At 43.1% G+C, this 26,117-nt stretch overlaps 1 pseudogene; it reads right to left on the bottom strand.

Moving 5' to 3' along the window:
• The window catches only part of LOC129378940 (disco-interacting protein 2 homolog C-like), a 36,740-nt pseudogene extending 12,149 nt beyond the window's left edge, over positions 1 to 24,591 (bottom strand).
• Between the last annotated feature and the right edge of the window lie 1,526 nt (positions 24,592 to 26,117).

Below are 26,117 nucleotides of genomic sequence, written 5' to 3'. Positions count from 1 at the left end.
TAAGTAGGATTGGGTGATATAATCAGCATCCTTAGCAAATCTAGCCGATGATTGGCAGCGATAAGACCCGCCTCCTGACGCTGACTGGCTGTTTCCGGTCTTCAGACTGCAGCAGTAGCTCAGCCAGAAGGTGGAGGAGATCAACGCTTTCACAGATTATCCGTCTCATAAACTGTCATCACTTGGTGACAGTTGAAACAAATATGGAAGAAAAACATATTTTTGTAAAAGTTAGAAAAAATTGCTTCAACTGAAATTCATCAAGACAACGATTAATCAAAATTCTAATTATGAAAGGTTTTTTTTTATGATACTTAATAAACAATATGACATATTCCCACAAATTAAGCTGTAAGTTAATTTAGTCCTCTTTCAGGTATATTAAGGTATTTTAGATTTCGTGGTTTTGCAGCGTGGCTGTGAGCGCCAGGCCCGCAGAGCGTCGGCTCACCGTATGTGAGGACGTAGAGGGGTTTCCCCGCCGTGTCCAGGCTGGTGAGGCAGGGCGCTTTGGGGGAGATGGTGCCCCAGCGCTGCAGCGCCGCCTCCAGGGACGGAGGCCAGTTGGTGACCACGCCCAGCGGCTCCCCCCTCACCGGCATCATCTCCGCCCCTCCGGCCGCGGCTGGTTGGGGTCCGGCTGCTGGACTGGAGGGGAAGCAGAGACGCTCTGAGTGTCGTAACGTTTCGCTGCTGCAAAACCAACATGGCTGCAGTTACTGACGGCAACGAGGCGAAGCAGATTTTAATGGATTTCAATTTCATTTGAAATCATTTTGAAGTGGAAAGAAAATTATTCCTGGTTTACAAATTAAACACAACATAAACATATTTACAGATAAAGTTTTTCTTCTCTGAAATCTAAAGTTTAAACATTCTTTGCACAAAATCTATTCTTAAATGGTCTTTCAAGAGTCTGGATATTTCAGTTAATGATTAATCGATTACTAAACCGGTTGATGGTTATTTCAATAATTGATTAATTTGTTTCATTGCTTCATGTATTTGGATCCTTCTTGTATAAATGAGGAACTGGAAGACAGTCAATGGCTGCTGACTGAAAATGGACAAGCAGGACAGATGGTGAAGTCTGAGCAAACCGAGCATTACGCCTCAGAGTGGCACAGGTCAAAGGTCATCTTCATCTCTGATGTTCTGTTAACATTTAGTCTCCATCTACGGCTTTCTGACCTTCATTAACTGTATGGAGACGCATTCATTGTGGATTTTTAGAAGGAAATTAAACCAAAAAATTCTCCAGGAAGATGTAAAAACATAATATCAACCATAAAGTTTGATATTAATATCAACCATGAGTGAAACTTTATGAACGATCGCCGTTCTGCCAGAACGTCGGGGTTTTTATTCCCTCACATGACTCCTTCATGTTCATTTGTAAAACATTAAAGTTCATTATGAATCTCTGCAGACAGAAAACTTTAAAATAAACTCTGACAGACGAGAACGTCTTAAAGGAAACAAGGAAGGAAGGATGGAAGAGAGAAAGAGGAAGGAGGATCGCAGGAAGGGAAGAAGGAAGGAGATGAAAAAAAAAACACAAATATAAAAAAAACAGAAAAAAGAAATGGAGAGAAGGGGAAGAGAGAGTACAAGGAGAAAAATGAACCAGACAAGCAATGAAGAAAGGACACAAGGAAGGAAATGAAACAAGGAAGGAAAGAAGTGGAGGAGAAAGAAGCAAGGACAGAAAGAGGTGCAAAAGGAAGGAATGGAGAGAAAGAACATAAAGGAGAAAAGACAAGGAACAGATGAAAAAACACACAAGAACGAGGAAAAGGATGGGAAGAAAGAAGGAAGGAATCATAGAAGGAAACATGGAAGAAAAGGAATGAACAAAAGAGAAATAAAGGATACGAAGGAATCAAAGAAGTGGAATGAGGAAGGAAGTTAGTAAGGATCTAAGGAAGGAATTAAATCTTTCCATATTTGTATTTTCGTCTGCAGCTTTAAGGTTCTCGCGATGACATAAATGTTTCTATGGCAACTATTCACCACGGAAACTCATAGAAAACCGTGCAGAAGTTTAAGAATCACGACTCGGCATTAACAGAGAACAGCGATCTGACTTCATCTCATCTCGACTGGGAGCGAGTCTGGATTCTGTCAGAAGGAGCCAGAAGTCGGGAATAAAATTAGACTTTTTTTAGTAATAACTCTCCTGGAAATGAAACACGTTGCAGCTGAACTGAGAGTAAAAAGTGAGGAAGGACCGACAGGCAGGAAGTGATGCAGACATAACGGCGGCGTCTAACCCTCCAAAAGCTCATCGAAGTCGTCGACGAAGAACTCGCGCAGCGGCGGCCTGCGGGGCTGCTTCAGCGTGTTGACGAGCTGCTGGATCTTCGCCGACACTCGACTGCTGACCGGAACACCTGGAAGAACCCAGCAGAGACAGCAGGCTGAGAACGGCCGGACAACAGAGCTGGAAACAAAACGGCCTGTAAAACAGAGCTGGAAACAAAACGGCCAGACAACAGAGCTGGAAACCAAACAACTGGAAAACAGAGCTGGAAACAAAACGGCCGGAAAACAGAGCTGGAAACAAAACGGCTGGAAAACAGAGCTGGAAACAAAACGGCCAGACAACAAAGCTGGAAACAAAACGGCCGGACAACAGAGCTGGAAACAAAACGGCCAGACAACAGAGCTGGAAACAAAACGGCCGGACAACAGAGCTGGAAACAAAACGGCCAGACAAACAGAGCTGGAAACAAAACGGCCAGACAACAGAGCTGGAAACAAAACGGCCAGACAACAGAGCTGGAAACAAAACAACTGTAAAACAGAGCTGGAAACAAAACGACCAGAAAACAGAGCTGGAAACAAAACGACCAGAAAACAGAGCTGGAAACAAAACGGCCAGACAACAGAGCTGGAAACAAAACAACTGGAAAACAGAGCTGGAAACAAAACGGCCAGACAACAGAGCTGGAAACAAAACGGCCGGACAACAGAGCTGGAAACAAACGACCTGTAAAACAGAGCTGGAAACAAAACGGCCGGACAACAGAGCTGGAAACAAAACGACCTGTAAAACAGAGCTGGAAACAAAACGGCCGGAAAACAGAGCTGGAAACAAAACGGCCGGAAAACAGAGCTGGAAACAAAACGGCCGGAAAACAGAGCTGGAAACAAAACGGCCGGACAACAGAGCTGGAAACAAAACGGCCAGACAACAGAGCTGGAAACAAAACGGCCAGACAACAGAGCTGGAAACAAAACGGCCGGACAACAGAGCTGGAAACAAAACGGCCAGACAACAGAGCTGGAAACAAAACGGCCGGACAACAGAGCTGGAAACAAAACGGCCAGACAACAGAGCTGGAAACAAAACGGCCGGACAACAGAGCTGGAAACAAAACGGCCTGTAAAACAGAGCTGGAAACAAAACGGCCTGTAAAACAGAGCTGGAAACAAAACGGCCAGACAACAAAGCTGGAAACAAAACGGCCGGACAACAGAGCTGGAAACAAAACGGCCGGACAACAGAGCTGGAAACAAAACGGCCGGACAACAGAGCTGGAAACAAAACGGCCGGACAACAGAGCTGGAAACAAAACGGCCGGACAACAGAGCTGGAAACAAAACGGCCTGTAAAACAGAGCTGGAAACAAAACGGCCAGACAACAGAGCTGGAAACAAAACGGCCAGACAACAGAGCTGGAAACAAAACGGCCTGTAAAACAGAGCTGGAAACAAAACGGCCAGACAACAGAGCTGGAAACAAAACGGCCAGACAACAGAGCTGGAAACAAAACGGCCAGACAACAGAGCTGGAAACAAAACGGCCTGTAAAACAGAGCTGGAAACAAAACGGCCAGACAACAGAGCTGGAAACAAAACGGCCAGACAACAGAGCTGGAAACAAAACGGCCAGACAACAGAGCTGGAAACAAAACGGCCTGTAAAACAGAGCTGGAAACAAAACGGCCAGACAACAGAGCTGGAAACAAAACGGCCAGACAACAGAGCTGGAAACAAAACGGCCAGACAACAGAGCTGGAAACAAAACGGCCTGTAAAACAGAGCTGGAAACAAAACGGCCAGACAACAGAGCTGGAAACAAAACGGCCTGTAAAACAGAGCTGGAAACAAAACGGCCAGAAAACAGAGCAACCAGAACTGCAACTTTAAAAGGCTAATAGAGAAATTTGTTATGGAGTCATTGTTTCAGCTCAGGTCAAAGGTTAAATACCAGGAAGGAAGAAAGGAAGTGAAATGAGGAAGGAAGGGATCAAAGAACTAAAACAGAAGGAAAGGCCCGCCCCTCACTTCCTGTTCATAGATCTGCTGGCCCCGCCCCCCACTTCCTGTTTACAGATCTTCTGGCCCCGCCCTCGGCTCACCGTCGCCCGTCTCCATGCGCTCGGCGTTGCCATACTTCTGCGTGCTCCTGGCGATGGTGCCCATGTTGGACATGTGGTGCCGCTCGGTGTGAGAGTGGGACGAGTCCGACGAGTATCCCGTCACGTCCGGCGGCGCCGAATGGTTCTCTGCAGGAGGACGGACAGGAAGCAGTCAGTCAGTGCCACTTCCTGTTGGCGCTACGCTCCATTAGACCCGTCTGACCGTCACATTGTGTCACATCCTGCTGCGCTCAGCAGTCTGCTGTTCCATGACTCAGCGTTTTGTTCATGTAAGCACTGATGTGAAGCGAGCAGCTTCTCCAAACATTGTCACATAATCTAGTTTCATCTATAAAAAACTGATGAGGTTCTTATTAAGTCAACGTGAATCCGTCCACATTCAGCAGGATTCATTCGATTTTAAATTCAAAAAATGTTCAGGGAAAGTTTTTAAACTTACAGAAGGATAAGATAATCTAAAATATAACATTTTCAAACATTTTTTTAACACAATCTATTCACAAAACACAAATTTAATTAAAAAAACACATTCCCCAATTTCAATAACCAAACTGATTTGATCAATAAGTCATTAGGAATAATAAATATCATTTCATTGGAACAATCCAGACAAGTTAAACCAGTGCTTCTCAAATAGTGGGGCGGGCCCCCTTTGGGGGGCGCGGTGCGATACCTGGGGGGGCGCGTGTGATCCTGGGGAACAGGCTTTTTTTTGGCCGAACTAGTATAAAGTGTAATTGCGCACAGTAGGCGGCAGTGGCGCTCTCATTGTTACTTCTGTCACGTTTGCGACAGTGCAACATTTTACGACTTACAAGACAACAGGTTTGCCTTGGTTGGCAGTGTTAAGTCAACAAAAAGCTCCGACTGCGTTCTGTCTATGGCCTCCGTTATTCAACAACCCCCAACATGAAAAAGTTTTTCACAGGGATGAAAAGAAAAGCGGAGAGAGACAAAGATAATGAGACAACAGAAAGTCAACCGAAAGCTAAGAAGAGGAAATAAGACGAATCTTATTTAGCGCTTGGCTTCACTGTGACTACAGTTGGAGAAGAGGAAAGACCGGTGTGTTTGCTGTGTCTAACAATGCTCGCAGCGGACAGCATGAAGCCAAATAAATTAGCGCGTCACTTAAATACGTTACATCCAAATCACGCCGATAAGCCGGTAGAGTTTTTTCAGCGAAAACGTGCTGAATATTGCCAACAGTCATCCCGCTTTGTGAAGGCTACTTCAGTAAACCATCGAGCGCTGCTAGCATCAATAAGGTGGCGTACCAAATTGCGCAGTGCAAAAAGCCCCACACCATAGCAGAGGAGCTGATATTGCCTGCAGCAGTAGACATGGATTTATTTATTTTTAATTTCAGGCATTGATGCACTTAAAATCTTTTCTGTTGCAGACTTAAAACACGATTTAATAAAGTTATTCTTTGTAAGTTTGACCATATGTCTTTCTTTTTCTTTAATGTTAATGAAAAAATGTTATGCAGAGATGGATAGTCACGGTGGGGAGTGGGGGGCGCGAATAGTTTTCTTCTTGCTAGGGGGGCGTAACGGAAAATAATTGAGAAGCACTGAGTTAAACTAACTTCCTGCTCATATTAATGTTACAGAACAAAAAACATTACAAAATAAAATCTCAAAAAAAATTCTGCTAAATTGTCTGGCATTTAGCAAACAGAAATAATTTTGGTAATTTGCTAAAATAGTCAAATTTAGCCTGATTTAACTTCAGATAGTGATGAAAATGTCGCTCTTTAGCTGAAAATAACGTTTTCAAAATTTGGACTTTTAATCAGATGTTATGTTGCACTTTGTTACAAAACTGAGCAGTTTGATTATCAAACTCATTAAAGGTTGAAAACAAAGAATCAATTTAAAGAGTTAAAGCACCTGAAGGTGTTTTACTGAATAAAAGGTAAAAACAAACTAAATTTAGGTCTTTGTGGAGTTTGGATCCGTTTTAGTGGATCATTCTGTAAGCTGGATTTGGGCGGACTGGACCTTCCCGGTCCGGACTTACCCTCTGACTCCAGAGGCGGCGGCCACAGCATGTCCGATCCAAACTCACAGGACCGCCGCAGAGAGCCGCCGTTCTCCGCCACGCTCAGAGCGCCCTTCCTCTTCAGAGACAGGTGGCCGATTCCTGCAGAAACACGGTGCGGTGTCAGAACCGGGTCAGAACACAAGATGCTGCAGGAACAAACGCTGTGACACGGAGCTTTAGTCACCCTAATATCCAGGTTAAAATACTTTATTCAATAAATGAAACGTTGGAACTCATTACTGAAGAATGGGCAGGAAGGAACTCCTGTAGCAGTCTGTATTACAGCGGTTCCTGGAAGCCTCTGACTAAAGACACTGTTGTAATGAATACTCAGGATTTTTCTCAATTTTCTTCATTTTATTTTATGGCTTTTGATTAAAACAGTTTTAATTTGTGCTTTCTCAATGAGTTATAACCAAATAAAGCTGAAAAAATAAAAATTTGATTATATAGAAAATTAATTTATTTGCCATCTTACTTAAAAGTAAAATGGGAAATTAGGGCCATTGCAAACAGAAAAAAAGATGTAAATTTCCACCAAAGAACCGAGATGAACTTTAGATAAAAACATAAAAGTTTTTTAAAAAATCAGATTTTTGAAACTCCAAGTTTTTCTGGAATATTTCTGAGATTAATTTTGCCGGAAATATACTGCTTTATATATATATGTATGATAAAGTTTTCAGCCGGTCACAGGGCGACATTCTCACCATGATGCGACTGTGACAGCAGGCTCTGCTGGTGGTGCGACTGGCCCAGGTGAGGGTGGCCCAGGTGCGCCAGGTGCGCGATGTGCGTGTGCGCCAGCGAGTCGGCCAGCCGCCCGGCGTTCCCGCTGCCTCCGCTCTGCGTGGACGAGGACGACGAGGAGGTGGAGCCCAGGTGGGCGGGGCCGAGCTGGGAGGGCCGGCTCATCCAGTGCTCCATGCCCGTCATGTCTTCGCCCGGCCCCGCCTCCTCTGAGCCCGACGACGAATCGGAGCACAGCGGCGACAGGCCTGGAGGGTCATGGGAAAATGTTAGTGTAACTAATAAAAATGACTACAAAGAAGGGCTGATTGCTTTTAAATGTGGTGTTCAATCTCTATTTGTGCTGTGGTTTTAGTTCTGCTGTGTATCCGACGAGGAAAAACAATCTGCTATTGATTTGCTGCTCGGTGCCGTTTTGGGTGTTTCTGGTCCTGTTTTGTCTTGGATTTTTGTTCCTGTGCTTGGATCCCAGCAGCTCAGGCTGTTTGTTCCAGAGCAGGCGGGAACACGAAGCGCTAGAAATGGAGGTGAAAATCCCTCCATTCCTGCAGAACTTCATGAGAAAAACCAAACTTTTCCTGATGGCAGTTCCCAGGAAATAAAACATAATGTTCCTGCTGGTCCAAGGTTCACATCCCAGATTAAGATGCACAAGAATGAAGCTTGTTTTGGTTGCATTTACCCAGAATGCCTTGCGCTGTCATTTGCTTCCTGCTTTTGGAGCGGTCTCCACTCTGCGTTTTGTTCACATATGCATTCAAACCGCAGCAGAGTTCACTTTAACCAAACAGATGGACCAGAACTGGGTTTGATTACAAAATTCATATCCCTCCACACCAACCAGTTCAGGGCCAGAAAACAAAACATTTGAGCTTCCAAACAAGAAATTAACTTATAATGATCTAAACTATGGAGATTATTAATGCAAAAGTCCAGAAAGAAAAAGATTTCCAATAAGATAAATTCGCCGCTGCAGAACTGTGACCTTTCAGTGACTGAGGCGAAAAGCTCAGCAGCTCAGAGACACCAAATGTCAGTAATTAGTGAATCGGATCTTGTGGCTTGTCAGTGAAACAGCCACAAGAACCAATTGGGTCCAACATGCCTGAGGCGGCTGAATTTCCTCCTCTGAACAGCAGATAATTGTGAGAGCAGCCGATACGGCCCGGTGAGCGCCGCTGTGTGCAGACATTTAACGAAGCGTTGCCAGAACGGTGGAAAAACACAACATGATGCGTTCAGGGACACGTCAGCTCCACTTAGCCGTGTTCTCAAAGGTTAAGGAGCAAATTACAAAGGAACAAACATTATATTTCCTTCATTAAGATTCAATCAACACCAAAATTATTCCATCAACTGTGGTTATGGATGATCTAATGAGCTGATGTGTGAGGTAAAGGTCAGCTGCACTGGTCCGTTTTTCTGGCCCGTCTCTCAGCAGAAATGCTGCAGAAGGTGACAGGGTTCAGCTCTTACAGCTTCCTATGGCCGGTTTCTCTGTGAATCCCTCCATGGGTTCAACTCGCCACAGAGAATGTGCCTGGTTGCAGTTTTGGGTGGGATGAGCGTTCCTCTGTCAGAGCCGTCTGAGAAACCAGAGAATCCTGTCTGAGCACAGAGCTGCTTCTCTGGTGGAGTCAGGAGAAGCAACTCGTTCTGCTAACATCACAGCTAACGTTAGTATCTGTAAGAGGTGGATCAGGGAAAAGCCTGGAGTCCGCCTGGGAGATGACCTGGAGTAGTGAGAGCAGGTTGTGCGTGTTCACCTGGAGGCGTGTAGGCGTCCATGGAGGTCTGCACCACCAGGGAGCGCCGTTTGGAAGGCATGGGCACCGCCATCTTCCTCTCTACGTGTCGCGCCAACACAGCCTGGACCGCCTCTGTGTGGACGTCTGAGGAACAGAGACAGGAAGTGACACGTCTGCAGACACACTGGACCACCTTTAACCTGTTTGTCGTTTTCAAGCGACCAAGTCTTCTGATGTGACCTGCAAAGCCTGAGCCTACTTTTTAATTTTGACATGTCATTCACTGGCTGATTAGTGCAATTATTTATGTTAATTGTGTTTTTCTGTGTTAGCTTTTTCTTAAGCTGGTTGGTATCTAAGTATTGCCAATAATTTCTTCCTATAACATATGTTTTCATATTTTCTGTAAAGTTTTAACATTTTTTAACGCCTCAGCGCCTCTTCCAGCCGGTTTAGCAGGATTTGTGGGGGAAACCCAGAGACGTGTGACTGCAGACAGACTGTGAAAGATTTGCAAGGTGTTGCTCAGTTTGTGAAAAGCACAATAAAACGGTGCAGCTGGTGTTTCTCTGCGATGCAGCGTGGATCAGGCGGGATCCCCGTACCTGATCGGTAGCGCTCGTCTCTGGTTCCGGACGTTCTCCGCCGGTGGAAGCGGGCGGCGGCCGGGGGGCCGAGCGGGGCCCGATGAGACATGGGCCCCTCCATACCTACAGAAGCAGGCAGAAAGCTTGTGGACACACGGACGGGTTTTACAGGAACAACATGTATATGCACATGAAAGCAACAGATAAGAGCGCAAAAAAGGAAAAACAGAAACATGGAGGTGATTTGAAACGGCAGAAAAATTTAATTTTTCTGACTTCATAACCCAAAATAACCAACATAAAACCAGAAACATGCAGTTCTTGCATCTCTGCTCTGCAACAGAACATCTCTCAGCATCCCTCGACCCAAAGCTCACCCTGGTGTGTGTGATGTGTGTGTGTTTAGAGGCAGGGAGCGACTGCAGCCTGATCAGCGACTGATTCAGAGGAGCAGGCCCAAGCTGAGCTCCAGGGAGTCCTAACCTACATCACTAATGGCGGCTGAAGACTCCATCAATAGAGTACAGTGTTCAGACTACTGTATTCCTCCTGATAGCAGATCGATACTCCAGCAGCGCTATGGGAATATTTCAGCTGAGTGGGCCGAGCGGGTGTGTGGAGGGGGTCAGAGGTCGCTAAATTACCTCCAGCATATGCCCTGATCAGCTTGGACCTCTTCTTCTCATAACCCTTCTGAGTGATGTCCCCTGTGAACAGATAGATAGAGAGAGAGTGAGAGAGGCAGTGCTGGCTGCGAGGGACGCTGCTGCTTTCATCAGATATGTTTTGGTTGCACAGAGGATCATCTTTTGGTTTTAGGAAAATCACCGCAGCCATTTCTGTCTCTCCCAGTCTTCAATGCTTTATCTGACTGTTAATCAAAGAGAAAAATGTGAACATAAAGAAAACAAAATGTGATGGATGATAATGAAAATGAAGAATGGAAAAACAAGACATAAATCATAACCAAATCACCATCCTCTTATCTGAAATAAACCAATTTTTCATTCAAACAAAGATAACTTGAGTAAAAACAAATAGCAGTTTATAAATTATCTATAAATGTGGAAATATGGTTCCCCCCTCAGCTTAATCATGACTTAAACGTGATTAACCGCATGGTTCTGATCCAGTTTCACTAGAAACAACCACAACTGGTTGAAGCTTTGTGCAAAGGATCAACAGATCACTTAACAGAGCCTGTCTGACGACATGAAGTAGGCTAAAATATCCCAGAACCAACAGCAGTTCTGAATCTAGCAGCAACATTTAAGAACTGATCAAAAGCAAAGTGAGCTATGTTTCATCCAAATCATGTGAATTTAGAGCGAACTTTAAAAAAGTCTACATGTTTCCATCAACTGATTTGTGGAGAATGGCAAACCAGCAAAGTTTACTACAGCAAAACGTCTAAAACTGATCCAACAAATCCCAAAACAACCCAGAACCACATCTAAAAGTCACTAATGTTACAGTTCATGAGGTAACAAAAACTGAAGCTGCTGCTGAATTATAAACACTTTCCAGAAATCATGTTGAAGATCCCAGAGACTCGAAGGTGTAGATCAGGTTACAGTTTCTGTAAACTGACAGTTTCAGGAAATAAAGCAGCACAACAGTGAAACATGGTGGTGGCAGTGTGATGGTCAGTGGTTGATTCGTTCCTAAACGACTTGGCATGATTCCTGGAACCGTGAAATCTAAAGGGGAAAGACCTAAAGCTTTGGACGTCTTTGGTTCTGCTGTCGGAGCTCCGGGTTCTTCCAGAACCTGCAGATGTTTGCAGGCATCGTTCAACATCAACGACCCCAACGTGAGTTAATGTCAGTATTTTAGTTTTATGTTTGTTTGAATAAATAGATTTTCATATTTATAGGACATTGCATAAGGTCTTGTGCATATTGTGCACAACAAGCAGTTGAGCGTGAAATTATTCCTGCTTCTGGCAGATTTAAAAGAAGATCTAATTTCATCTGTGGAGCAGATTTCAGCAACAAGGCCTGCCAAAATGATTTTTATACAAGGAGATACAAACTCATAGGCAACAATCAAAACATTTAGTTTCATCGTTAATCTTTTTAGAAGCAGCTCTGACCAGGTGGGTTTTTAGTCTATATTTAAAGGCTCTCAATGTTTCAGCTGTTTTGCAGTTTTTTGGAAGTTTGTTCCAGATTTGTGGCGTGTAGAAGCTGAATGCTGCTTTTCCACGTTTGTTTAAAGTTATATTCATTTTGTCAACATCTTCCTTCTGACTGGACATCATATTAACATTTCCGAGCCTGTCAGTCCGAATCAGGACTTGATTAGAGAACCTGGAGAAAGCTGGCGATTAGGGTGATGGCAGGCAGGTTTTCCAACGGATTGTGGAGACGCGTGAGTGACTCGGTCCAGGATTAACTACCTCAGAGCAGAAGTTCCCCCATCAGTCTTAGCGAGGAAACCCAAGAAGCTACATGAGCTAAACGGCGCTCTGCAACCGAAGACACAACAACATCAGCGGCCGTGTCATCAAACCGAGGGCGGCCATGACAGTGGACAGACGCAGAGGTTGGGAGAGGTGGAGGGTCTTCACTGGCATGGCAACCTTACACCAAACCAACACAATCACCAGCTACCGATCACATCCTCCGGTCTGCACAGCACCGCTAAAATCTGCTGACACTTTCTGGTTTGTCCCTATTAAATGTTAAACTGCCTCTCCAGTTGCTGAATATTGATTATTCGTTGGAAGGTCAGGGAGATTAAACTGAAGATGCGTAACTTCATGCTTCACAGTTTTCCCAATAGCAGGAGAAAATGGGGAATAATTTGTACTTGCAGAGAAGTGGTGGATGTTTTCCACTCGCTAAGCTATTCTCTAAGTCCTGAAATGCAGACAAACTACCAGAACTCAGGCGGTCATTCACTTCTCCTCAACTTTTTGAATGTCTGGTGTTTTGACACACAGTTTTCTAAAATTAAACAAGACAAACAGCTTCAGCAAATGTTGCTAAACCGAGCAGAAAGAGCATCTGTGTGGAGTATTTTCAGCCCTGCTCCAGAGCTGCAGTGGGTGTTTCCTACAGCGGGATGATTTATGTGGAGCCCGACCCAACAAACCAGTAATGGAGGAACATGTCAGCCGCTAGACTGGGACGGGTTCTGGAGGGCAATCCGTCTGGGTTCAGGTGAACAAAGAAAACAAGAATAAATCACTGCTGGGTCGGATCTTTCTGCAGACAGCAGGACTAATGGAGGCGTGTGTCAGCCTGAACACAACCAAACAATAACAGCTTCTTCATCTGCAGAGTTTACAGACATGAGGACAAGAAAGCACTGATTCAGCAAATAATAAAAATACATCATTATGACCTGAACAGGGTTTTACAGCTTTCACCAACTCAACTTCAAAACCTTTCCAAGACTGTTATGAAGAAAATGTGAGACCTGGACAGACTAGGAAGGACTGGTGACGCCACACAGCTAGCTAGCAATAGCATATCAGCAGCTAGTTAGCGTAGCTTCAATGGCCTTGAGTCACAAACGCAGTGAAGATGTCTGCGCATCACTCAACGTTTAACCTGTCCTGTGAGAAAACAACTACACAGAAGAACTCAAGATGAAATGGTTCTGCAACATTCAACATGTGTGATTAACAAATTCAAGATAACATACATTTTCTTTATGAGTTTAAGACTTTAAAGATTCACAAAAACCCTGCCGACCCAAGTTGTATGCAAAGATGTATCATTTACTATGGAAAGCAGTGACCAGGTGCTGCAGATCGTCAGTAGGACGGGTCCACAAAGCTGCTCTTTTTCCAGTTTGCTGGCCTGCAGAGTTCAATGCCAAACCAGAAAGACAACAGCAGTGAGCTTAAGAGAAGAAACTGCTGCTTGACATCAGTTTTTTGGACGGAGGATTAAGCACATTTCCAAACTATTTGACGTCATTCTGCAGCTGTAAATCTTCCCAGTAAGTCCACCATGATCTCAGAGTTAACTAAAAAACTCACAAGCTCCATCTTAGACTCTGCAGTTGGCAGGTTAAACGTTCTGACAGGAGAGGTGAAGAGGAATGAGCATGTATGGCTGATTGGAAAGGTTTAAAGGAGAAAAACTATCACTAAGGAATTTTTACACCAAAGTCTCAACATTTCTAACATTTTCAGCTGCACTGAGTTAAACAAACCAAACCATTTGAGCAACCTGTTCCCCTCCTCGCCTGTGGGGGCGGTGCACCAAGAACACTGAAAGAAATTACACAAAAACCTCTGACGACACTAAGAGCAACTTCCTCCTTCACCAAATGTAAATAAAAATGAAGTGCCGTCAGATTTCAGCAGTTGGAGGATATCTTTTTTGTTTTTGGTAAAGACCACGAGCCGTTTCTCCTGTTAGCGCTAGGCTAGTGTGTTGGTTTTGGTTGTTTACCCAGAATGCCCTGTGCTGTAGTCCACTTCCTGCTATTGAAGCGGTCTGCGGTTTGCTTGCTGTTTGTATATGCATTCAAACCGCATCAGAGTTCACTTCAAATGAACCCAGACTGAGGTTTGTAGGACTTCACTTTGATTACACATTCACAGCTCTCCAAACAAACCGGACCTTCAAAACGGACCAGACTAAACAGGGCTGGTGCCAATGTATCCTGAAATGATCATCACACAATCTGTTGAGCACGGTGTGGGAGGCGTGATTCTCGGGCTTCTTTTGTAGACGCCGTAACTCTTCAGCGGACCGAATGTGAGACGAATCCTGTAGATTCGTCTCAGATGAAGCAGGTTTCTCCTGGAGCAGCGTCTCTGCTGACTACATGCACAATGTATGCTGAGCTGTGGGGAGTCTGTGGCGTGCAGGGAGGAGATGTGTGAGCAGAAACCCGAATGAGGGGAAAATAAAGCGGATTCGCTGCAGGGTTGTGATGAGTGAAAGGTGTCGGTCTGCAGCTGAATCACAGACGACAGAAAAAATAAAACAGATTTTTTAATCACCCAGAATCAAATCAAATGGATTGATTTAACTCAAATTTGGAGAGAGAGGGAAATAAAGAGTTGATAATCTGATGGTGGAGAACGGCCAGAACATCTGGGTCCAATCTGCAGATCGGTGCCGGTAAGCTTCGTCTGTGTGCTGTAAAAACGGACGGAGGCCTCCAGCTTCTTCTTCTCCTCTCTGATCAGCCGCAGTGGAACAACATTCTCTGTTCTCTTTTTTACTCTCCTACAAACACACCCGAGGTCCGTGGGGAGACGCCATCTTCCACTCGCAGCGCAGCAGAGCTGGGAGGGTGTTGCCTAGCAACGGTTCTCTTGGAGAAGGCCTGAGATGGCCATCTTGGATTTGGAGCATCAGATGAGAGAGGTGCTCAAACGGTACCTGCCAAGGTGGATGACTATGTCTGGATCTGGGCTGTGTGTGTGTGTGTGTGTGTGTGAGTGTGTGTGTGTGGGTGTGTGTGTGTGTGTGTGTGTGTGTGGGGGTGTGTGTGTGTGTGTGTGTGTGTGTGTGTGTGTGTGTGTGTGTGTGTGGGTGTGTGTGTGTGGGTGTGTGTGTGTGTGTTGTCGCAGGCTAATTAATTCCTCCTCCTGCTCAGTGATTTTAATGACACAGTGCAGCGCAGAGGAGGAATGGCAGCAGCTACAGACTGAAGTTTTTCTGCGGCGGAGCGGTGGAAAGGTCTGCCGCTCTCTGAACACGCTTTTGTTGGGCTGAACACACACCTGTGTGTGATGCTCCTCTGCAGCAAACCCATCAGGCCTGATTTTCTGCTCGGCTCTATCTTAAAGGGACAGGCACCCTTCTGGTCCTGAACTCGCTCTCGGCCTGTTTGAAGCCACTTCCTAAATCTGCTCAAACCTTTTAAAAACAGAGGTGAAGGTGAAAACTGCTACGAAGATTTTTACACATCCAGACTTTTATTTTTCATGGTTCAGAAAATTCAAGAACTTTTCAAAGTACGTTTTCAAATTTTTCCAGCGCCACACTGCACAACTAACTAAAAACCAGTTTCAGTTCACCATTATATTCACTATATGATCATCTATCATTGTTATTAATCATGTCCTGTGATTAGAGCTGAAACGATTAATCAGATTGATCGTGATGAATTTATTAATAAAATAATCGGCATCAAATATAGTTATCAATTAATCATAAACTGGAGTACACAGACTCAAAAAACACCATTAATGAAAAACCATAATATTCAGAGCTATAATTATATTTATATTATATATTATAATTATTATTTACATCTTTTAATGTATTCTAATATTGTACAAAAAGGCTAAAATGAAAAATCTGCAGAATGATTTTTAATCAGTTTTTTCAATTAAACTTAATTAGTCATCAGGTTAATCAATTACTAAAATATGCGTGATAGTATCTACTTTCTACAGCAGGTAAACTGAAATAAAACATTTAAATGTGTTTCTCACAACTTTTACAGCTGACTGGTCTGAGAACAAAACACTGACAAAAAATCCTTCAACCTTGTAAACGTTAACGCAAATAAACTGATCAATAAGTCATTGTTAGAAATAATACATATTCATCACCCTGAAATAACCAAAATAAATCCTATTATAGTAAATGATGCTTAACACAAAATAAAAAGAAAGTTACAAAATAAGCTCTAAAATGTTACTGTCTCTGCTATTGAGCTATTAGCATATAGCAAGTCTTCAGTCAGAGGCTTCTTCAGAATTGTAGCAGTACTGACTGCTACTGGAGATCCTTCTGGATGTTATGAGGTACAACAGCTGATACTGAGGTGAAAATTTGGGAATCGACATTTTGTGCATGTACATAAATATTTAAGAAACTAAATATTTTGTGTTTCCCACTCAAACCCCCGACTGCCTGGTTAACTGTCCAGCCAAAATCATAATGTGGCTTTGGTTCAGCATTGGTGGCGCAGCAAGAAGCTTCGCAAAGTGTGACAGATAATAGCAAAACAGAGCAAAGAATTGGAAATAATTCTTGTTACCAGAAAGATGGCTGAGTGCCATCTGGAAGAAAACAGAGCTGACCGCTTGATTTTTCTCCAAAGCCTCATTTCAGCTCTGGTTTTCTCCTTCTTAAGCTGCGTTTGTTGGGTTTTCTGGAGCTCTAATACATGCTGGAACTGCTCTGATTCTCAGGAACTTGACATTTATCATGCAATGTAAAAATAAATGGCTCATTATACGCAGCGTCGGAGCAGAATGTGCTGAAAATGTCACATTCTGAAAACCGGCAACACATCTGGTCATATGGAGCGACTTATTCAGCCATCCTCCGACTTCAGTCCACAGCAGCAAGCAGGACCAAATGTTTCTGAGGCCGTGTTGGGAGCAGAGGAAAGTCCAAATGTTTGGATCAGCAGAGATACGAATCTTTCAGTGTCTAGAAATTTGATTTGCTTCTGATTCAGAAACGGTCTAGAAAATCTGTCTGAATGATGAGACAAGAGGAAGAGACCGTAAACAAACAAAGCATTTATTTAAAACTATTCTAACTGTTCAAATTACATCAGTTTATACTTAAAGTGTTTAAGCGTCAAAAATATTTTTATGTTTCAGCTTCTATAACTTAAATGACACAAGTCTGATCTGCGCCACTGAACCACCATCTTGGTGGGCAGACGGAGCGTAAAGCACAAAATACATTTCAGAGAATTGTGATTCTCTGCAGAATGTTTTATTCTGTAGAGTAAAATAAGAACAGCATGGAAGCAGAAGCAGTTGCAGGATCCAGATGTGGAAGTTTGATATATTTGATAAAAATGAAACGAGTCGTCAGTGCATCGCATCGTCTCTGCGGCGACCGGCTCACCCAGCCTGTGTCACACTCAGCCGACCCCGGGCGGTCCACTCGCGTGTGCACCGTGCTGTAGCTCTGCGGCCCGTCTGGGCCCGTCTGGGCCCGTCTGGGCCCGGCCCGTAAACAAACACTGAACAGGAAACAGATCGCCCAGTTGGAGCACTGGGTCAAGGTCAACCGGTGGCGGCTTGGTCAGCGCCTGGTGCTGAGTGTTGGGCTGCAGGCGGATCGGCTGCCCAGTTCTACAGAACCAGACCCAGAATGACCAGCAGCACAAAAAAATGACGCAACTAATTAGCCAAATTATTCCCAGTTAGTCGTATTACCCAGTTAACCCAGTTCACCCAGTTCCACAGAGCAAAATTACTTCAACAGCACATCAACCATTTTTCAGGAAGTCATAGAAGAATCGAGAACATCTAAAGCTCTGCAGGCCTTAAACGTCTCGGAGAAGGTCAAAGTTCATAATTAAACGGAGAAGTAGAGGCAGAAATTTAGCCGGAAACATTGTGATGATCCTGAAGAGCCTCCAGAAAATGTTCTTCTTGTTTTCAGTTTTTAATCTCAGTAGTAAGAAACGTTTTCATTTAATCACAAGCTCTGCTGATTTCTGACTCAAATGCCTCATCATAATCAATCATAAACAATCAGTTGATCAGGAGTGAATAAAGCCCATAAGCTGCTCTCTGTACCAAACAGAGACGGATGTTTCGGCAGGAGTGACGCCTCTCTGCTCCGCTCACGTTTTTCACTCTGACCCAATTAAACCAGGAGGAAACGCTGCAGATCTCACAGCAACACAAACATTTATATCCTCAAACACAAGTTCTGATCACATTCACTGAATTACTTGGTTCTTCTTGGGCAGAAATATAAAACCAGTTATCCATTAGTCAGTTAAAACGATAAAAATGATGTCACTACAATCATGTAGGGTAAAGCTTCAGACTGACTTAGACTTGTGCTGTAGAGACTTGGACTTTGAACAATACATGAAAATGTTCCGGTACCACAATATCAAAACAAAAATAAAGGCAGTTATTCAGCTGCCAGTGAAACAATAAAACAAAATGTCACCATGGTAATTTAGAGTTTTATTACTGGGACTTTTTTATCTTTCAGCCTTTTTGTGTTATTTCATTAATAAAGTGAGCATGAATTAGCTTGGATCAGAATTTTCTATTGGATCTCAAAGAGAAACAGAAGATATGATCAATCTCTTGATCAAACTCCTGATTATCTTTTGGATGATCGGGGTTTGATGATGGGCATGCTGAGGATCGAGAATCTGTTAATCTGAGCCGAGGCCAGGATGTGTGCCTCTTTAAAAGCTGACAAGAAGAAACATTTCCTGCCAGACGTCTTTGTTCTGCTGAAGTGACGCTGCACAAACTGGACGCAAGAAAAGCATCGCCGCTCTAAAGTCCTTGATCTCAGCAGAGTGGACGGGCTTGTCACGGTTCTGGACTTTCTGACGGAGGACCGTCAGCAGAATCATGAGGAGTGAAGTTACACAACTCACAGTGTCTGTGTGTGTTTGTGTGGAGCGAGGCGACGGAGGCAGACGCAGCTGATAGCATCTCCATTCTGAAAACACACCGACGCATCCAGCAGTCACCGGATCAAACACGCCGCGGCTTCCTCCGCTAACGGAGGAACGTTCGGCCTCCGCTGACCGTTTCGTCCCTGCAGCAGCAAATTACAGACAACAGAGGACCAAACAGCAGGTTTTGTTTCATTTTGTCAAAGTTCTTCAGTTTTTATCTAAATTGAGAATATTTGCTACTTCAAGTAGTTAAAAAATGAATCATTTTTTAGAGAAAAGACAAAAGGTGATCCAACTTAAAAATATTGCATTCATTTCTCACAAGTAATCAAATTAGAGTTAATTTATTAAGTTGCCAGGTTAATAACTGAATTACTTTAATTGAATCAAGTTTTTAAAGTTTAAGCTGCACTCTTTTTTCAGTGTTGGTGAAAATACCTGCAAATGCTTGCAAAATATTTTAAATATGCGGAAAAACACAGTTTTGCAACTAAAATCACTTGTGTGAAATTTGTTCATGTAATAAGTCATTTTAAAAAATGTCTTCTAACTACTTCCTGTTTTCTACTCATTTTTTCCACCAATAGTTACATCCGGTTGTTGATCACATGACTCTTCATGTGAAAAAGTGTCTGTGCTGCAGTTTTGAGAAATACAATAATTTTGATACGTCTAAAAACTTATTAGTAGAAAAATGTGAGTTTACAAAATTGTCATTTTTCAATTAAGCAAATTTATTTTGGAATTCCAATTTGTGCAATTTTATGGTCAATGGAAATGCAGATACTTTAGTCTAGAATAAAAAAAAATCTTAATATTTGAACCCAAATATTTTCATTACACAATTTAATGAAAGTGAAAAATGTTTCATGATCTAAGCATACAGATGAACCAGATGTTTACATGCAGTTAATTCAGACCAAACGTCTCAGAACGACCAAAAGTACTTCTATTTGCTAAAAGTCTCAACAACGATAGAAAGATCATACAAAAGATTCATTTAACATCTTCAAGATCAGAAGTTTACATACATTTCCTCAGTATTTGGCAGCGTTGCCTTTAAACCTCCGACAGTTTGCTGAGTTCTGGTCCATTCCTCCAGACAAAGCCAGCAGAACCGGGTCAGGTTTGTCAGCTTCGCCTCAGACCAACATTAAAAAGTCTAACTTTTTCAAACAGCTGTAAAATTATTGTAAAAGTTGTTTATTTTGGTTGAATTTGCTTCCCAGCCCCAGCAGCCAGCTGACAGAACCACGTCACACAGGAAGTAATCGGGATTATAAAAGACGCCATAAATGATCTCAGCTCCACAGAACACAGCTGACCTGAAACGCACCGCTGCAGGCCACATGCAGAGCAAAGCAGGGCTGCAACTCTAACGAAGAAAACTCTCAATCTGCAGAAGGTCAGAGGTGAAACACCAGAATCAACAACAAACCGCTCCTAAATGTCCAGTTATAAAATACACACACTTTACTGATTAAATATTAGATTATATCTTCTTATTGTTCTGTCTGGTCTGAGTTTCCCTGGAGAGCTGCAGGTATTTATGGGACAAATAAGAAAAAACCTTCCAGAAGGTCTATGAGCTTCATCACATAAAACTGGAACGGATACTTCAAGGTGTGTAGGACATGTCAGAGAGCACACAGTTTGGTCTGATGAGTAGCGAGCGCAGCAGCAGCGAGACGCTCTGAGACACTGAAGAAGAGCTGGCTGGAGGTTACAGAAAGGCGCTGGAGGAGATGGGATTCAGCGGCAGAGAGTCAGCTAATTGCTCAGTTTATCTAATAAACAGGTGGAGTGCCGATTATCTGCCAGGCTGGAGTCAAACCCTGCAGCTCAACCCATCAAATCTGACAGACAGCCGCACCAATCTGCAGCTCTCATCTCCTGCAGGCTGGATGTTAGTAGATAAAACACTAAAACTGATCAAAAACCTGCATCCAGGCAGCTAATCTGGAGCTTTCCTGTTTGAAACACAGTAAAGCTGCGTTCAGGTTGCCGTGTCGACTCAGATTAAAGTTATGTTGTGATTTTTGAGTTAATCCGAATGTGTAATGGCAGTTTTCAGATTCCCTTTCAGTCTTTTTACTTCGGTCGTATCAGGCTGTTATTGTGACAAAATGTTAAATATTTTCCATGACTTACAGATGAGATAAGGTGATTCTGCTCTGTGTTACGAAACAAACTAATCAGTTTTATTTGCCTCGTTTTACTTTAGCTGCATAAGCAGAGACAAACTTTAGCTCTATGGACATTTAACAAATAAATCTGCCGTTCTATTTTCTCGTTTTGTTCCTTGAAAAAATTCAAATGAGAGAAAAGATCTTTAAAAAATGGCTTTTGCTTCAACCATTCCTTCAGGGAGTTGACAAGCTGTAAAAATGCTTTTGAAACAAGATGGCCACCGCGGTGCGTTTACGTCACCCTGAACTACAAAAACTCCAGGATGAAATGTCCAGATTTTAAAAATTTAATCTTCAAAAACTGGAAATTTCATTCATAATAAATTTTATTTACCTATCAATTTTATTATTAAAAACCATAAAAATATTATTTAATTAATAAATAATAAAATAACATATTTTTTCTATTTTATAATATTTTTTCTATTTTATTTTCATTTTTATGTTTTTATTTTTTTTTAGGAAAAACAGCTGTTCTCCAGTAGCAGTCAGTCTTGCAACAAATCTCAGGAGGCCTCTGACTGAAGACTGTACGACTGTCTTGACATGCTAGCAGCTTAACATGTGGCAGCAAGCGCTGCTAATCCTCCTCCTTTGCTTTTTAATTCTCTATCTGGTCGTCTGGTCAGAGTGATGCTGGAGTCGGGAAGAGACGGTTTGCACTTCCTCCTTCCCTCTCTGCTCCTTTTCAACGTCTCTGGGATTTTAAGTTGTACTTCAAGTATGATTTGAAGTTTTGAGATACTAATCAGCTCCTTCCAGTTGTAAAAAAGTAAAAGCTAAATTTCTTCCGGCTGCACAGCGTCTGAAACCAGAGGGAATATTTATCTAAACATCCAAAGATTCAACAAAACTCTTCAAACACAACAAATGATTGGAGTATTTTCTGTAGCAGCTGAGCTGCTGCTGTCTAACCAACTGGGCCAACTGGGCCGCAGGAATCCGTTGAACTGGTGGAGCCCGTAAAAGCTGCGCAGGGTGCAGATCAACGGCATCTGAAGTATTACAATCCACACATTCCTGTGTGGTTCTAATATTATCCACCCTGAACCAAAGACAAATACAGATCGCTGCTTTTCAGAGTCAGTCTGATGGCTTTAATCATTCAAAATGATTAACGATCAGATCGCTGCTCTGGATTTCTGTTAGGAATCAAAACTGATAACTCAGAACGTAAACATGAGTGCTGGTTCCTGCAGACCAGCACTCAGATCTGCTCAGCTCAGTCTGACTAAAGTTCCCACGTTTTCACAGAAACCTGCAGGGAAACTCACTGAACGTCTTCCTGACTGCAGGAAAACAGAGGAATTCTGGGAGTTTTTCATACAGGTGAGTCAACCAAGTCGAGAATCCGAGCTTTATGTGATCAGAGGCAGTTTAAGAAGTGAAAGGTTTTGCATCACCTCTGCTCCTGATTTAAATGATGTTTGGGAATAATTGGATTTGTAACTGTTGGCCTTTTAGAAACCAAAAACTATTATTGGTTAATAACAACCAATAATAATAACGTGATAAGGACTTTATCACAATATTTTGTATTAGTATTCTGATAGCAAAAGTGAAGCGGAGACTAATTTACTAACTTTTTTAGCTCGTGTATCGTTGTGACTGTGTGTCAGTAATTATAGTACCACTAACACACACGCTGCTGTTGAAACATTCCTATTTGTAACACTTCTTTAGCTAATGGACAATCCTGAAATCATTTTTGGTGCATTGCTACTTCTTTTCTTGGTTTTGTTAAACTATAAAAGCTTTAAAATAGCTCTAGTTAGCTTTTTTATTTAGTAGTAATTATAGTGCCAAGCACTGATCTTTGTTTTCTTGACATTTAGTCATAAAAATATAAAATATGCCATTTAACTGAGCTTAAAATCACAATATCTGCTTGTTGAACTCAAATATATTTTTTCCAGTTAATTTTATGAAGAAACATAAACAGCAACCCTGTTTACATCAGGAGCAACCGGCAGGCCGCCCAGACAGTTTTCAAATAAAACCATTTATTATTTATTTAAAAAGTCACGGCCTTCTGGTTAATCCTCTGAAACGCTGCCCTGTATTAAAACAGCTTGATCCCATTTGGTGACCCATTGCTCAGTCTCCTCAGCGCTCAGCAGCAGAAAACACCTGAGCGTCTGGACCGAGCTGGTTCTGGACGTCCACTCCCAAAAATGTGTGTCAAACTTACATGATAAATAATTCAGCATTCATCCCAGAGTTTCCAACAAACATATTGGAAAGATTGTTTTAGCTGCAGATTTAGCTGCAGTTTGCTGTCAGGAATGTTTCTCCAAAATAAAAGACTTTCAGATTTCATGTGAATCAAATATATGATTCTCATTATATAAGCCGGTCAGGAAGAAACACTGAGCTCAGATGTGGGTTAAACTCCCAATCAGGGAGCAGGCTGCTCCTCACCCTGCTCCTCATCCTGCTCCTCATCCTGCTCCTCATCCTGCTCCTCATCCTGCTCCTCACCCTGCTCCTCATCCTGCTCCTCACCCTGCGCTTCGCAGGCCCAGAAAAACACGCAGAAAGAGGAAGGGGCGCCGGAGCCGCGGAGCCTCCGTGCGCTGCCGTGTCACGCAGCACAAAGCTATTATTACACACGCACACACACACACGCAAGCACACACACACACACACACACACACACACACGCACGCACGCACGCACACACACACACACACACAGTCAGGTAGGCCAGGCTGCTTGTGTTAACATCTCAAGGTCACAGCACGGCTCTGTTTCTGGATCGGAACCGGCAGAACAACGCGGTGTTCCGCGGCCGAGACAAAGAGCCAGGGCCGAACCCCGCAGCCGGACCTCGCAGCCCGCTCTGCCCTCACGGGGCTGCCCAGGCCGGTTCCTCCGGCTGACAAACATCTGGATGGGAGGAGGAAGAGGAAGAGGAGGAGGAGGAGGAGGCCGCAGGAATGAACGCGGATTCCGTTAGTAGCGAACAACCGGTGAGGATGGAGATGAGATAAGGTGATGAGGAGGAGAGGAGGAAGGAGGGGGAGGCTTGCGCTCGTTTCCTCCCCCATTTCTAATTAATTCCTTACCCTCTGACAGCTCCAGCTCCAGCTCCGCCAGCCGGGCTCGGATCTCCAACGGTATCGGCGACGCCTCGCGATCCGCCATTCGGCTGGTACCGAAGCAAGCAGCTCTCCGGCGGGAACAGCTCCCTGCTCAGCCGCTCCTCCTGGCTCGCTGGGAGGCGGTGGGGGGAGCGCTTCTCCTTCTCCTCGGCGGCCCCTCCTCAGCGGAGGCGCGTAGAGACAGCGAGGCGTCGGGGTGGAACAAAGAGGATAAATCTGGGTCCGGTTTTAACGGGGCCCGCCATGTTGGCCGCTTCCTTGGCTCGGTGAAGACCCCCGGTGGTTCGCTCGGTTCTCCTCTCTGCCGCTGCAGAGGTTCTGTTGGCGGGTGTGATGAGGATGATGAGGCTCGCGCAGCACCGCACTCACAGCCGTTTGAAGCTTGCTGCTGTCACGTGACTGTACGGAGTAAAAAAGAGAGAGGTGGTGACACTCATCACCTGTAGGGGGCGCAGCGAGCACCAGAGAGCTTCAGCTGACTGAACTATTTTTCATCCAATAAATGGAATTAAATTAAGTTGTAATTAACTAAAAACTGTTTTCATGAATAAACTGTTAAATTATCTTGTTTTACAAAAATAAAATATATCTAAAATATATCACTGTAACAATAGTGTCATTTTATGTTTAACAAAATGTTTAATTTTAAATTAAACCAACTGTTTTTAATAAATTAAATAGTTACTGTCTTGCTTGTTTAATGACTTAAAAAAACATAATAAACATGTTTATTATGTTTGTGGAAAAATAAATTAATAATACAATAAAATAAGCAGTTTAAATATTTTATTAGTTATTAATTTGATCTTATCCTTGCATTAAAATGTATTTTAACATAAAACAAAACAAGATATATTTAAAAACAAAATGCTCCACTGTGTAATAAAGTTTGTATCAGGTTTAGACTCTTGAAATTCAACTGTTAATATTCTTACTTGAAAATAATTTCAGTATTGATTTATTTCATTTAAAAATAATTGTGTTGGACTGACTTGAGGAATTTTGTTTCTTCCTCATGTCTCCTTCCAAAAATTTTATTTCATGTCAATATTGCATTAAAACTATATAAATTGAGCCCTTTCAAATGAAATTAAAATGAAAAGAGAGCATGCATGATTGGATGCACTTTATTTCACTTTCATATCTTTATGATTTTGCCCTGCTATGTCTTCATTGTGCATCTAAGACCTTTTGTAATATTCCTATTTGCAGGTGACCCTTTCTGCAGCACAGTCTCAGTAACAAAATACCAGCACATGTGAGTCATCAGCCAAACTCAAACCTGTTTAACAATTCATTTCCTTGAATTTATTTGATCATTTGAACCACATTTGTCAGGTGAGAAGTTTATTACAGATCCCATGAAGAAAAAAAGGCAAAGTTTCTATTTCTGTCCCCTTTATGTCAGTTTCTGCCCTGTGATGACCTGCAGCTGAAGGGGAAATGAATTAAAAAGTGTTGGGTCTGAGTGCAGCCTGTGACCCGTTTTCATTCCAGGAGAGCAATGAGTCCTGCCAGGAAAAACAGCAGCTTCCTGCATTTTAAAACTTTTACTGCTTTGCTGTGAAGCAGGAGAAATGTGGGAGCCTGGCTTTGACACCTGCGACTCAGTGTGCTGGTCTCCTCTGAATGGACCTCAGGCCTGAAGGATCAATGACAGGATTTATTACTAAACCAGAACCTGTTCAGACCAAATTGGGTACTTCTGGTGTGGTTCTGGTGAAACTGGTGATTTCTGGCAGATCCAGAAATGATCAGTTTAATCTGAGTAAAGTGTGATGAATTGGGCCCAGGACGGATCATTTCATTAGTATGCTGCATGCTATTCATTAGGCCGCTGATGAAACAAATGCTGAGCCAAACAAAGTAATTAGAGTTGTGATGTGGCTCTACTGCCATCTGCTGGTTAGGAGAAGGAAATACATCTGCAAGAGGCTGAACGACTCAGAGCTTCATACAATAAAATCTAAACATG

Source organism: Poeciliopsis prolifica, unplaced genomic scaffold (genome assembly GCF_027474105.1).
Source record: "Poeciliopsis prolifica strain line A6 unplaced genomic scaffold, Auburn_PproV2 SCAFFOLD054, whole genome shotgun sequence".
NCBI classification, from domain to species: domain Eukaryota; kingdom Metazoa; phylum Chordata; class Actinopteri; order Cyprinodontiformes; family Poeciliidae; genus Poeciliopsis; species Poeciliopsis prolifica.
This window is presented reverse-complemented; position numbering and strand designations above follow the sequence as displayed.